This window comes from Loxodonta africana, unplaced genomic scaffold (genome assembly GCF_030014295.1).
Source record: "Loxodonta africana isolate mLoxAfr1 unplaced genomic scaffold, mLoxAfr1.hap2 scaffold_48, whole genome shotgun sequence".
Classification (NCBI taxonomy): Eukaryota; Metazoa; Chordata; class Mammalia; order Proboscidea; family Elephantidae; genus Loxodonta; species Loxodonta africana.
The window spans coordinates 592,236-604,477 of record NW_026975196.1 but is presented as its reverse complement, the minus strand read 5'-3'; positions in this window follow the sequence as shown (position 1 = coordinate 604,477).

Below are 12,242 nucleotides of genomic sequence, written 5' to 3'. Positions count from 1 at the left end.
TTCATAATTATATTTCAGATTTAAACACCCCCCAAAAAAGAAAAAGAAATTATAATGGTTGTGAATTGATATAAAAATTATTATTGAAGTTTATACAATAGTCTAAGCAGAAAACCTAATAGAAATTAAATGCAATTGAAGAATTGTAACAGAAAGCTTAGCAATGATTTTAGATGAATTTTCAAAACCATTTAATTAAACAAAAGCTTTATAAGATTTATTTTAAAAGATACAAGTTACAGAAGAACAAAACTGCACACACTCCTCTGAGTTTACCTCAATGACATGCATGGAATCAAGCTTTCGAGACCTGCATTTGCTGATGTGGCATGACACAAAAGGAGAAGAAACGGCTGCAAACATCCATTAATAATAGAAACATAGAATGTATGAAGTATGAATCTAGGAAAATTAGAAATCATTAAAAAATGAAATGGAACACATAAACATCAATATCTTAGGCATTAGTGAGCTGAAATGGACTGATATTCACCATTTTGAATTGGACAATCATATGGACTTTTTTTTTTATGGACTACTGTGCCAAATCGAAGAGAGTTCATCATCAAAAAGAACATTTCAAGATCTATCCTGAAGTACAGTGCTGTCACTGATAGGATAATATCCATATGCCTACAAGGAAGACCAGTGTCTTAGTCATATACTGATGCTATAACAGAAGTACCACAAATGGGTGGCTTTAACAAAGAGAAATTTATTTTCTCACAGTCTAGTAGGCTAGAATTCAAAATTCAGGGTGTCAGCTCCAGGGGAAACTTTCTCTGTCAGCACTGTGGGAAGGTCTCCATCATCAATCTTCTCCTGGTCAAGGGGCTTCTCAGGTGCAGGGACCCTGGGTCCAAAGGACATGCTCTGCTACTGGGGATGCTTTCTTGGTGTTATGAGGTCCTCATATCTCTCTGCTTGCTTATCTCTTTTATACCTCAAAAGGTATTAGCTTAAGACACTATCTAATCTTATAGATCTCATCAACATAACTGCGACTAATCCATCTCATCACATCATTGTGATAGGATTTACACCACATAGGGAAATCACATTAGATGACTAAATGGTAGACAATCATACAATACTGGGAATCATGGCCTAGCCAAGTTGACAGATATTTTTTAGGGACACATTTGAATCTATGACAAGCAGTTAATACGACTATTATTCAAATTTGTGCACCAACTGCTAACGCCAAAGATGAAGAAACTGAAGATTTTTTACCAACTTCTGCAGTCTGAAATTGATCAGACATGCAATCAAGATGCATTGATAATTACTGATGATTGCAATGTGAAAGTTGGAAACAAAGAAGAAGGAACAGTAGTTGGAAAATCTGGCTTTGGAGACAGCATGATAGAATGTTGCAAGACCAATGACTTCTTCATTGCAAATACCTTTTTTCAACAACTTAAATGGTGAGTATACACATGGGCTTCACCAGATGGAATATACAGGAATCAAATGTCTACATCTGTGGAAAGAGACAATGGAAAAGCTCAATATCATCAGTCAGAACAAGACCGGGGCTGACTGTGGAACAGACCATCAATTTCTCATATGCAAGTCTACGAGAGCCAAAGTACAACTTTGATTATATCTCACCCGAATTTAGAGACTATCTCAAGAATAGATTTGATGAATTGAAGGCTAATGATTGAAGGCCAGATGAGTTGTGCAGTGACATCAAGGACATCATACTTGAAGAAAGTAAGAGGTCATTGCTCTGACAGGGATCACAATAGAGGGTCTGAGAGCTGGAGAAAAAATGTAGAACAAAATTCAACTCACAAAAAAGACCAGATTACTCGCCTGACACAGACTGGAGAAATGCTGAATATGTCCCCTGGACACACTTTTAGCTCAGTAATAAAGTCACCACTGAGGTTCACCCTTCAGACAAAGATTAGACAGACCCATAAAGCAAAACTGAAGGGGCACACCAGCCCAGGGGCAAGGGCTAGAAGGCAGGAGGGGACAGAAAAGCTGGTAATAGGGAACCCAGGGTCAAGAAGGGGAGAGTGTTGACATATTGTAGGGTTGGTAATTAGTGTCACAAAACAATATGTGAACTAATTGTTTAATGGGAACCTAGTTTGTTCTGTAAACCTTCATCTAAAGTATGACAATAAAGATATGAAATAAAATATATATGTATATCTGTCAGAAAAAAAGAAAGCAAGAGGTCATTAAAAAGACAGGAAAGAAAAAAAGAAGACCAAAATGGATGTCAGAAAAGACTCTGAAATTTACTCTTGAATGTAGAGTAGCTAAAGCAAAAAGAAAATGATGAAGTAAAAGAGATGAACAGAAAATTTCAAAGGGCACCTCAAGAAGACAAAGTAAAATATTATCATGAAACGTGCAAAGACCTGGAGTTAGAAAATCAAAAGGGAAGCACATGTTCAGCATTTCTCAAACTGAAAGAACTGAAGAAAAAATTCAAGCCTTTTGTTGCAATATTGAAGAATTCTACAGGGAAAATATTAAGTGACGCAGAAAGCATCAAAAGAAGATAGAGAGAGGTGGAGTCAAGATTGCACAGTAGTCAGACACTTCCAGTGATTCCTCTTACAACAAAAACCAAAAAAAAAAAACAAAAAAAACAAATACCTGAAAAAACAAGTGGAACAATTTTATACATGACAAGATAAGGGCCCTGAACATCAAAGGCAAAGTTAGGAAATCAGACTGAGTGGCTGGGGGAGGGAGACACGGTTCAGAAGTGGCGAGCAGTTGCCGGACCTGACTTGGTGAGAAATGGCACCCCTTGGACACAGTCCCCTGGAGGGACAGTGGTAGGGCTGACAGTAGCATTCAGGATGCAGTCTCCTCAGGGGAAGACAGCAAGTCTCACAGTCTACTCACAACTCTGGAATCAGAGAAGAACAGTGCTGTTGGCAAAAGCTAAGTCCTTGCATTTGTTTTACTGTGCACTCAGCCCCCAAGACGGCTTCAGTAGCTGTAGATTTCCCTGCACCTGAGATAGGTGTTGCTGTGCAGCCTGAGCCATTCTCCTGGCCTTGGAGAAGGAATAAATTAACAATTGGGGGAAAAGAGAATCTGCCAGCTCCACTAAGCTGGGAAGCTCAGGACAGAAGAAACTCCTTTCCAGGCACAAATGGTCCACGGACTTTGAATACCTTTCACCCCTGCATGGACCTGTGTAGGCCCATTTCAGGAGATTAGGCCCTTGTTACTGCAATGGTGTATGTGCTTTGTATCCAACTTCAACTGTTTTACCTTGCAGTGGAGAGGTGTGTTTTTGATGTTTGACACTGCTCTGCCTATTAAACAGGGTCGTTACCTACCTACACTGGGGGCCTGAGAACTGGTGGCTCCGCCCACATCATCTAGACACCCACAACAGGGGTCCAAGGATAACAGGTGCCTCCCAGTACTTACAAACAAAAGCATAGGGTGCCTGTGGTCTGACTGCAGAACCCACCTACCCGTGCACTATAGAAAACAGGGGTGCACTTTCCTCACAGACACTTGGGAGATGGTTGTCAGCCCCCTGCCTTTGTTCAGAGTGTGACCCCCTGCTGCAACCAGATACCTGTGTCTCCAACAATCACCCCTCCCCATCTAAGACTATAGGACTTGATGACCTACAATTGATGACCAGCTACCTAGACACCTGAACTGAATTATACAAGAAAAGTGAATGGACTCCTAGGCTCATATACCTGGTAACAGCTCTAGCCATCTGGTGACAGGATGTTAAATCTTGAAAGTTGCAAATGATCAAGCAAGCTCACTCAAGCACCCTATTTGGGCATATCAAAACAAAACAAAGCAAAAAGCTAGGGTACAGTAGGCAAAAGTAAAAAATAAAATAAAATAACTTATAGATGGCTCAGAGACAGCAGTCAATATCAAATCACGTAAAGAAGCAGACCATGATCACTTCAACAATCTCTCAATACAAAGAATCAAGGAATCGTCCAGATGAAGGTGTTTTCCTGGAATTACCAGATGTAGAATACAAAAGGTTAATATACAGAACTTTCAAGAGATCAGGGAGATCAGGGAAAATGCAGAACAAGCCAAAGAACACACAGATAAAGTAGCTGAAGAAATTAAAAAGGTTACTCAAGAACATAAAGAAAAATTTAATAGGCTGCAACAATCCATAGAAAGAAAGCAATCAGGAATTTAGAAGATTAACAATAAAATTACAGAATTAGACAACTCAGCAGACAGAGGAACGGTATTGAGGAAATGGAAAGCAGAATTAATGAGATTGAAGATAAATAACGTGGCACCGATATATTTGAAGAAAAATCAGAGAAAATTATTTTTAAAAAACATGAAGAAATCCTAAGAATCATGTGGGACTCTATCAAGAGAAATAACCTATGAGTGATTGAAGTATCAGATTAGGGAGGGATAACAGAAAAAACAGAGAGAATTGTTGAAGATTTGTTGGCAGAAAACTTCCTTGATACCATGAAAGATGAGCAGCAGATATCTATCCAAAATGCTCATTGAACCCCACATAAGGTAGATCTCAAAAGAAAGTCACCCAGACATATTATAAACAAACTTGCCAAAACCAAAGACAAAGAGAGAATTTTAAGAGCGGGTAGGAATAAATGAAAAGTCACCTACAAAGGAGACTCAATAAGAATAAGCTCAGACTACTCAAGAGAAAACATGCAGGGAAGAAGGCAATGGGATGAGTTATATAAAGTGATGAAGGAAAAAAATTGCCAGCCAAGAATCATATACACAGCAAAACTGTCTCTCAAATATGAAGGTGAAATTAGGACATTTCCAGATAAACAGAAGATTAGGGAATTTGTAAAAAAAAAAAAAGGTAGAAGAAATACTAAATAGGGTTTAGAAAATCAACAATATCAGATATCAACACAAGACTAGAATGCATGGCAGAGCAACCAGATATCAACCCAGGTAGGGAAATTACAAAAAGAAATCAAGATAAAAAAATGCTCAGAACAGGGAAACAGTGATGTTATTATGTAAAGGATGACAATACTAAAATAATAAAGAGGGACTGAAAAATGTAGTCATAGATCTTTCATACAGAGAGATAGTCAAGGGGATAGAAAGAAATAAAAGTTAGGTTTAAACTTAGAAAAATAATGGCAAATATTAAGGTAACCAAAAAGGAGACTAACAATGCTACACATCAAAATAAAATACAAGAAAAACATAACTCAGAAAAAAAAATCAACAATGAATAAGAGGAAAAGGCAATATACAAAGGAAAACTACTCAGTACAAAAAATTAAGCAGAAAAAAGAAACTCGACAACATACAAAAAAAGATATCAAAATGATGGCACAAAACTCATAACTACCATAATTACGCTGAATGTAAATGGACTAAATGTACCAATAGAGACAGAGAGTGAAAGAATGGATCAAAAAACACGATCCATCTATATGCTGCCTACAAGAGACACTCCTTAAAGACACAAACAAACTAAAACTCAAAGGATGGAAAAAATATATATCAAGCAAACAACAATCAAAAAAAAGCAAGAGTGGCAATAATTTCTGACAAAATAGACTTTAAAGTTAAATTCACCAAAAAGGATAAGGAAGGACACTATATAATGATTAAACAGACAACATACCAGGAGGATATCACCATATTAAATATTTACACACCCAATGACAGGGCTTCAAGATACATAAAACAAACTCTAACAGCATTGTAAAGTGAGATAGACAGCTCCACAACAATATTAGCTGACTCCAACATACCACTTTGGTGAAGAACAGAACATTCAGAAAGAACCTCAGTAAAGACACTGAAGATCTAAATGCCACAATCAACCAACTTGACTTCACATACATATACAGAACACTCCACCCAACAGCAGCCAAGTATACTTTCTTTTCCAATGCATATGGAACATTCTCTGGGAGAGAGCACGTATTAGGCCATGAAGCACACCTTAACAGAATCCAATACATCAAAATATTGCAAAGCATCTTCTCTGACCATGAAGCTATAAAAGTAGATATCAAAAACAAACAAACAAAAAAAGCGGGGAAAAGAAATCAAACACTCAGAAACTGAGCAATACCTTGCTCAAAAATGACTGGGTTATAGAGGACATTAAGGATGGAATAACGAAATTCAAAGTATCCAATGAGAATGAAAACACTTCCTACCAGAACCTTTGAGACACAGGTAAAGCAGTGCTCAGAGGTCAATTTATAGCAATACACGCACACATCCAAAAAGAAGAAAGGGCCAAAATCAAAGAATTATCCCTACAACTTAAACAAATAGAAATAGAGCAACAAAAGAAACCCTCAGGCATCAGAAGAAATTAAATAATAAAAAGTAGAGCAGAATTAAATGAAATAGAGAACAGAAAAAAAAATTGAAAGAGTTAACAAGACCAAAAGCTGGTTCTTTGAAAAAATTAACAAAATTGCTAAAACATTGGCCAAACGGACAAAAGAAAAACAGGAGAAGAAGCAAATTACCCAACATCACAACAGACCCAACTGAAATTAAAAGAATCATATCAGATTAGTATGAAAAATCATACTCTAACAACTTTGACAACCTAGAAGAAATGGATACATTTCTAGAAACACATTGCCTACCTAAACTAACAGAAACAGTGGTAGAACAATTAAATAAACCCATAACAGAAGGAGAGGTTGAAAAAGGTAATTAAAAAAATAAAAAATCTCCCAACAACAACAACAAAAAAGCCCTGGCCCTGACAGCTTCCCTGGTGAGTTCTACCAAACTTTCAGGGAAGAGTTAACACTACTACTAGTAAAGGTATTTTAGAGCATTGAAAAAGATGGAATACTCCCAAACTCATTCTATGAAGCCAGCATATCCCTGATATCAAAACCAGGTAAAGACACCACACACACACAAAAATTACAGACCTATATTCCTCACGAACTTAGATGCAAAAATCCTCAACAAAATTCTACCCAATAGAATTCAATAACACACCAAAAAAATAATTCACCATGACCACGTGGGATTCATACTAGGTATGCAGGGATGGTTCAACATTAGAAGAACAATCAAAGTAATCCACCATATAGGTAAAACAAAGGACAAGAACCACATGATCTTATCAATTGATGCAGAAAAGGCATTTGACAAAGTCCAACACCCATTCATGATAAAAACTCTCAGAAAATAGGAATAGAAGGAAAATTCCTCAACACAATAAAGGGCATTTATATAAAGCCAACATCCAACATCACCTTTAATGGAGAGAGTCTGAAAGCATTCCCTGAGATCGGGAACCAGACAAGGATGCCCTTTATCACGACTCTTGTACAACAGTGTGCTGAAGGTCCTAGCCAGAGCAATTAGGCCAGATAAAGAAATAAAGGGCATCCAGATTGGTAAAGAAGAAATAAAAGTATCTCTATTTGCAGATGACATGATCTTATACAGAGAAAACCGTAAAGAATCCTCAAGAAAACTACTGAAACTAATGGAAGAGTTCAGCAGAATATCAGGATACAAGATAAACCTACAAAAATCAGTTGGATTCCTCTACACCAACAAAAAGAACATCAAAGAGGAAATCACCAAATCAATGCCATTTACGGTAGCCCCCAGGAAGATAAAATACTAGGAATAATTGTAACCAGGGACATAAAAGACCTAAACAAAGAAAACTACAAGACACTACTAAAAGAAACCAAAAGAGACTTATGTAAGTGGACAAGCATACCTTGATCATAGACAGGAACACTGAACATTGTAAAAGTATCTCTTCTACTGAAAGCGATCCATAGATATGCTGCAATTCCAATCCAAATTCCAAGGACATTTTTTAAGGTGATGGAGAAACAAATCACCAACTTCATATGGAAGGGAAAGAGGCCCCAGATAAATAAAGCATTACTGAAAAAGAAGAACAAAGTGGGAGGCAAAACGTTACCTAATTTTAGAACTTATTATACCACCATAGTAGTGAAAACAGCCTGGTACCGGTACAGCAGCAGACACATAGACCAATGGAAGAGAATTGAGAAATCAGACATAAATCCATTCACTTATTAGCTGATATTTGATAAAGGCTCAAAGTCAGTTAAATGGGGGAAAGATAGCCTCTTTAACAAATGGTGCTGGCATAACTGGATATCCCTCCACAAAAAAATGAAACAAGATCCATACCTCACACCATGCACAAAAACTAACTGAAAATGGATCAAGGACCTAAATATGAAATCTAAAATGATAAAAATCATGGAAGAAAAAACAGGGACAACACTAGGAGCCCTAATACATAGCATAAACAGTACAAAAAACATTGCTAACAATGTGCAAGCACCCAAAGAGAAAAGAGAACTCCTAAAAATCAAACACTTATGCTCATCCCAAGCCTTCACCAGAAGAGTAAACTGACTACCTACAGACTGGGAAACAGTTTTTAGCTATAACATTTCCGATCAGCCTCTGATCTCTAAAATCTACATGATATTGCAAAAACTCAATAACAAAAAGACAAATAATCCATTTTAAAAATGGGCAAAGGATAGGAACAGGCACTTCAACGAAGAAGACATTCGGGCAGGTAACAGACACATGAGGAAATGCTCACAATCATTAGCCATTAGAGAAATGTAAATCAAAACTACAATGAGATACCATCTCACTCCAGCAAGGCTGCCATTAATGCCAAATCACAAAATAATAAATGTTGGAGAGGTTGTAGAGAGCCTGGAACACTTATTCACTGCTGGTGGGAATTTAAAATGGTGCAGCCACTTTGAAAATCAATCTGGCACTTCCTTAAAAAGCTAGAAATAGAACTACAATAGGATATGGCAATCCCACTCCTTGGAATATATCTTAGAGAAATAAGAGCCTTTATATGAACAGATATATGCACAACCATGTTCATTGCAGCACTGTTTACAATAGCAGAAAGATGGAAGTAACCAAGGTGCCCATCAACAGATGAATGGATAAATAAATTGTGGTACCTTCACACGATGGAATACTTCACACAGATCAAGAACAATGATGAATCCGTGAAATATTTCATAGCTTGGAGGAATCTGGAGGGCATTATGCTGAGTGAAATTAGTCAGTTGCAAAAGGACAAATATTGTATGAGACCACTATTATAAGAACTCAAGAAATGGTTTGAACAGAGAAGAAAATATTCTTTGATGGTTATGAGGGTGGGGAGAAAGGGAGGGAGAAGGATATTCGGAAATTTAGATAGTAGACAAGAACTATTTTAGGTGAAGGGAAAGACAACATACATAACTGGACTAAATGAAAAGCAGTTTCCTGAATAAACCAAATGCTCCAAAGGCCAGAGTAGCAGGGGCAGTAGTTGGGGGACCATGTTTTCAGGGGACATCTAGGTCAATTGACATAATAAAATCTATTAAGAAAACATTCTGCATCCCACTTTGGTGAGTGGCATCTGCAGTCTTAAAAACACTATCAAGCGGCCATCTACGATGCATCCATTGGTCTCAACCCACCTGGAGCAAAGGAGAATGAAGAACACCAAAGATACAAGGTAATTATGAGTCCAAAAGACAGAAATGGCCACGTAAATCCGAGACTACATCAGCCTGAGACCAGAAGAACTAGATGGTGCCCGTCTACAACCGAAGACTGCCCCGACAGGGAATTAAACAGAGCATCCCTGACGGAGCACGAGAGCAGTGAGATGCAGACCTCAAAGTCCCATAAAAAATCAGACTTAATGATCTGACTGAGACTAGAGGAACCCTGGAGGTCACGGTCCCCAGACCTTCTGTTGGCCCAAGACTGGAACCATTCCCAAAGCCAACTCTTCAGACAGGGATTGGACTGGATTATAGGATAGAAAATGATAGTGGTGAGGAGTGACCTTCTTGTCTCAAGTGGACACATGAGACTATGTGGGCAGCTCCCGTTTGGAGGGGAGATGAGAAGGCAGAGGGGGACAGAAAGTGTCTGAATGGACACAGGGAATACAGGCCTGAGAGAAGGAGTGTGCTGTCTCATTAGTGGGAGAGGAACTAGGAGTACATAGCAAGCTGTATACAAATTTTTGTACGAGAGACTGACTTGATTTGTAAAGTTTCACTTAAAGCACACACACACAAAAGATGCAAAGAATACACAGAGTCACAGTACCAAAAGAAATGGTCGACTTTCAGTCGTTTCATGAGGTGGCATATGATGAAGAACTGGTAGTAGTGAAGCAAGAAGTCCAAGCTACACTGAAGGCACTGGCGAAAAACAAGGCTCCAGGAACTGACAGAACACCCACTGAGTTGGTTCAACAAACAGATGCAGCACTGCAGATGCTCACTCCACCATGCAAAGAAATTTGGAAGCTAGCTACCTGGCCAACAGACTGCAAGAGATGCACGTTTGTGTCCATTCCAAAGAAAAGCGATCCAACAGATTGTGGAAGTTATCAAACGTAAATCATAGTATTAGTAAATATGGTAAACAAACAAACAAACAATCTACTCTACAGTGAATATGACATTCTATCCCCAGGAGATCCAGTGAGTTTATGATGTTGTTGTTAGGTGCTGTTGAGTCAGTTCCAACTCATAGCGACCCTATGTACAACAGAACGAAACAGTGCCCAGCCCTGGGCCTTTCTCATCGCAATGTTTGAGCCCACTGTTGCAGCCACCGTCTCAATCTGTCTCATTGAGGATCTTTGTCTTTTTCACTGACCCTCTGTTTTACCAAGCACGATGTCTTTTTCCAGGGACTGATCCCTCCTGATAATATGTCCAGAGTACGTGAGACCAAGTCTTGCTACCTACCTTTCTAAGGAGCATTCTGGCTGTACTTCTTCCAAGACAGGTGTGTTCATTCTTCTAGCAGTCCATGGCATATTCATTATTCTTCACCAACAACATAATTCAAGTTTCAGTTCTTTTTTCTTCCTTATTCATTGTCCAGCTCTAGCTGCATATGAGGCGATTGAAAATACCATGGCTTGGTTCAGGCACACCTTAGTCCTCAAAGTGACATCTTTGATTTTTAACACTTTAAAGAGGTCTTTTGTAGCAGATTTGCCCAATAAAATATGTCATTTGATTTCTCGAAGTGTGCTTCCATGGATGGTGATTGTGGATCCAAGTAAAATGAAATCCTTGACGACTTCAGTATTTTCTCTCTTTATTGTGATTTTTTTATTGTTCCAGTTGTGAGGATTTTTGTTTTCTTTATGTTGAAGTGTAATCCATACTGAAGGCTGAAGTCTTTGATCCTCATCAGTAAGTGCTTCAAGTCCTCTTCACTTTCAGTAAGCAAGGTTGTGTCATCTGCATGTCTAGGCTGTTAATGAGTCTTCCTCGAATCCTGGTGCCCCTTCTTCTTCATAGAGTCCAGCTTCTTGGACTGTATGGATTATATGTTTTTTTAAAGACACTGAGTTTTTGGTAATTTACTATGGCAGCCCTAGAAAATGAATACAGAGCCCTTCACCAAGAACAAGTCAAGTTAGCACCAAAAATGCTCCTGTAGCCGTGTAGCATGAGACATGGCAGTTTTTAAAAAGTATGAAGTAAAACTTTCAGCTTTGACAAAGAAAGGGCTCCTCTAAGTCCAAGTTCTAAGTCCATTGCTGTTGGGTCAATTCTATCTCATAGCGACCCTAAACGACAGAGTAGAATTGACCCATAGGATTTCCAAGGAGTGGCCGGTAGATTCGAACTGCTTGAATAAGTATTGTGAAAAAATACAACCCTGACACACAACTTTTCTGAGCTTAGTATTAAAACGAAACAAAAAAGTCACTGTTGAGTGGATTCTGACTCATAGGGACCCTATAGGACAGAGTAGAACTTCCCCACAGGATTTCCAAGGAGCGACTGGTAGATTCAAACTGCAGACCTTTTGGTAGCACCCAAGTGCATAATCATCGCACCACCAGTGGCTTTCAAATCAGCTATAGGCTGATGATCTCCAAATTCTTAGAACCCAGAAAACTACTCTACCTCAGAGTGGTATCCACAGCTGGGAACTGTTCTCCACACTTGGACAAACTCAGACATCGAAATCTAACATGTCTAGAAAAAATCTTTTGCTCAGTTTCTCAAGTTTGTTCCTCCATGGTTTTCCACGTGGTAGAGGATGCCTCTGGTGACCATGCTTTCATGGTAGCCTGAATTCTAGAAGTCTCCTTTGATTCTCCATTCCCCTCATCCCATATATCTGAGCCACCAGCAATTCTTGGCAGCTCAAGCTCCAAGTTACACCTCAAGCCTGCCCACTGTTCCCACCTGCAC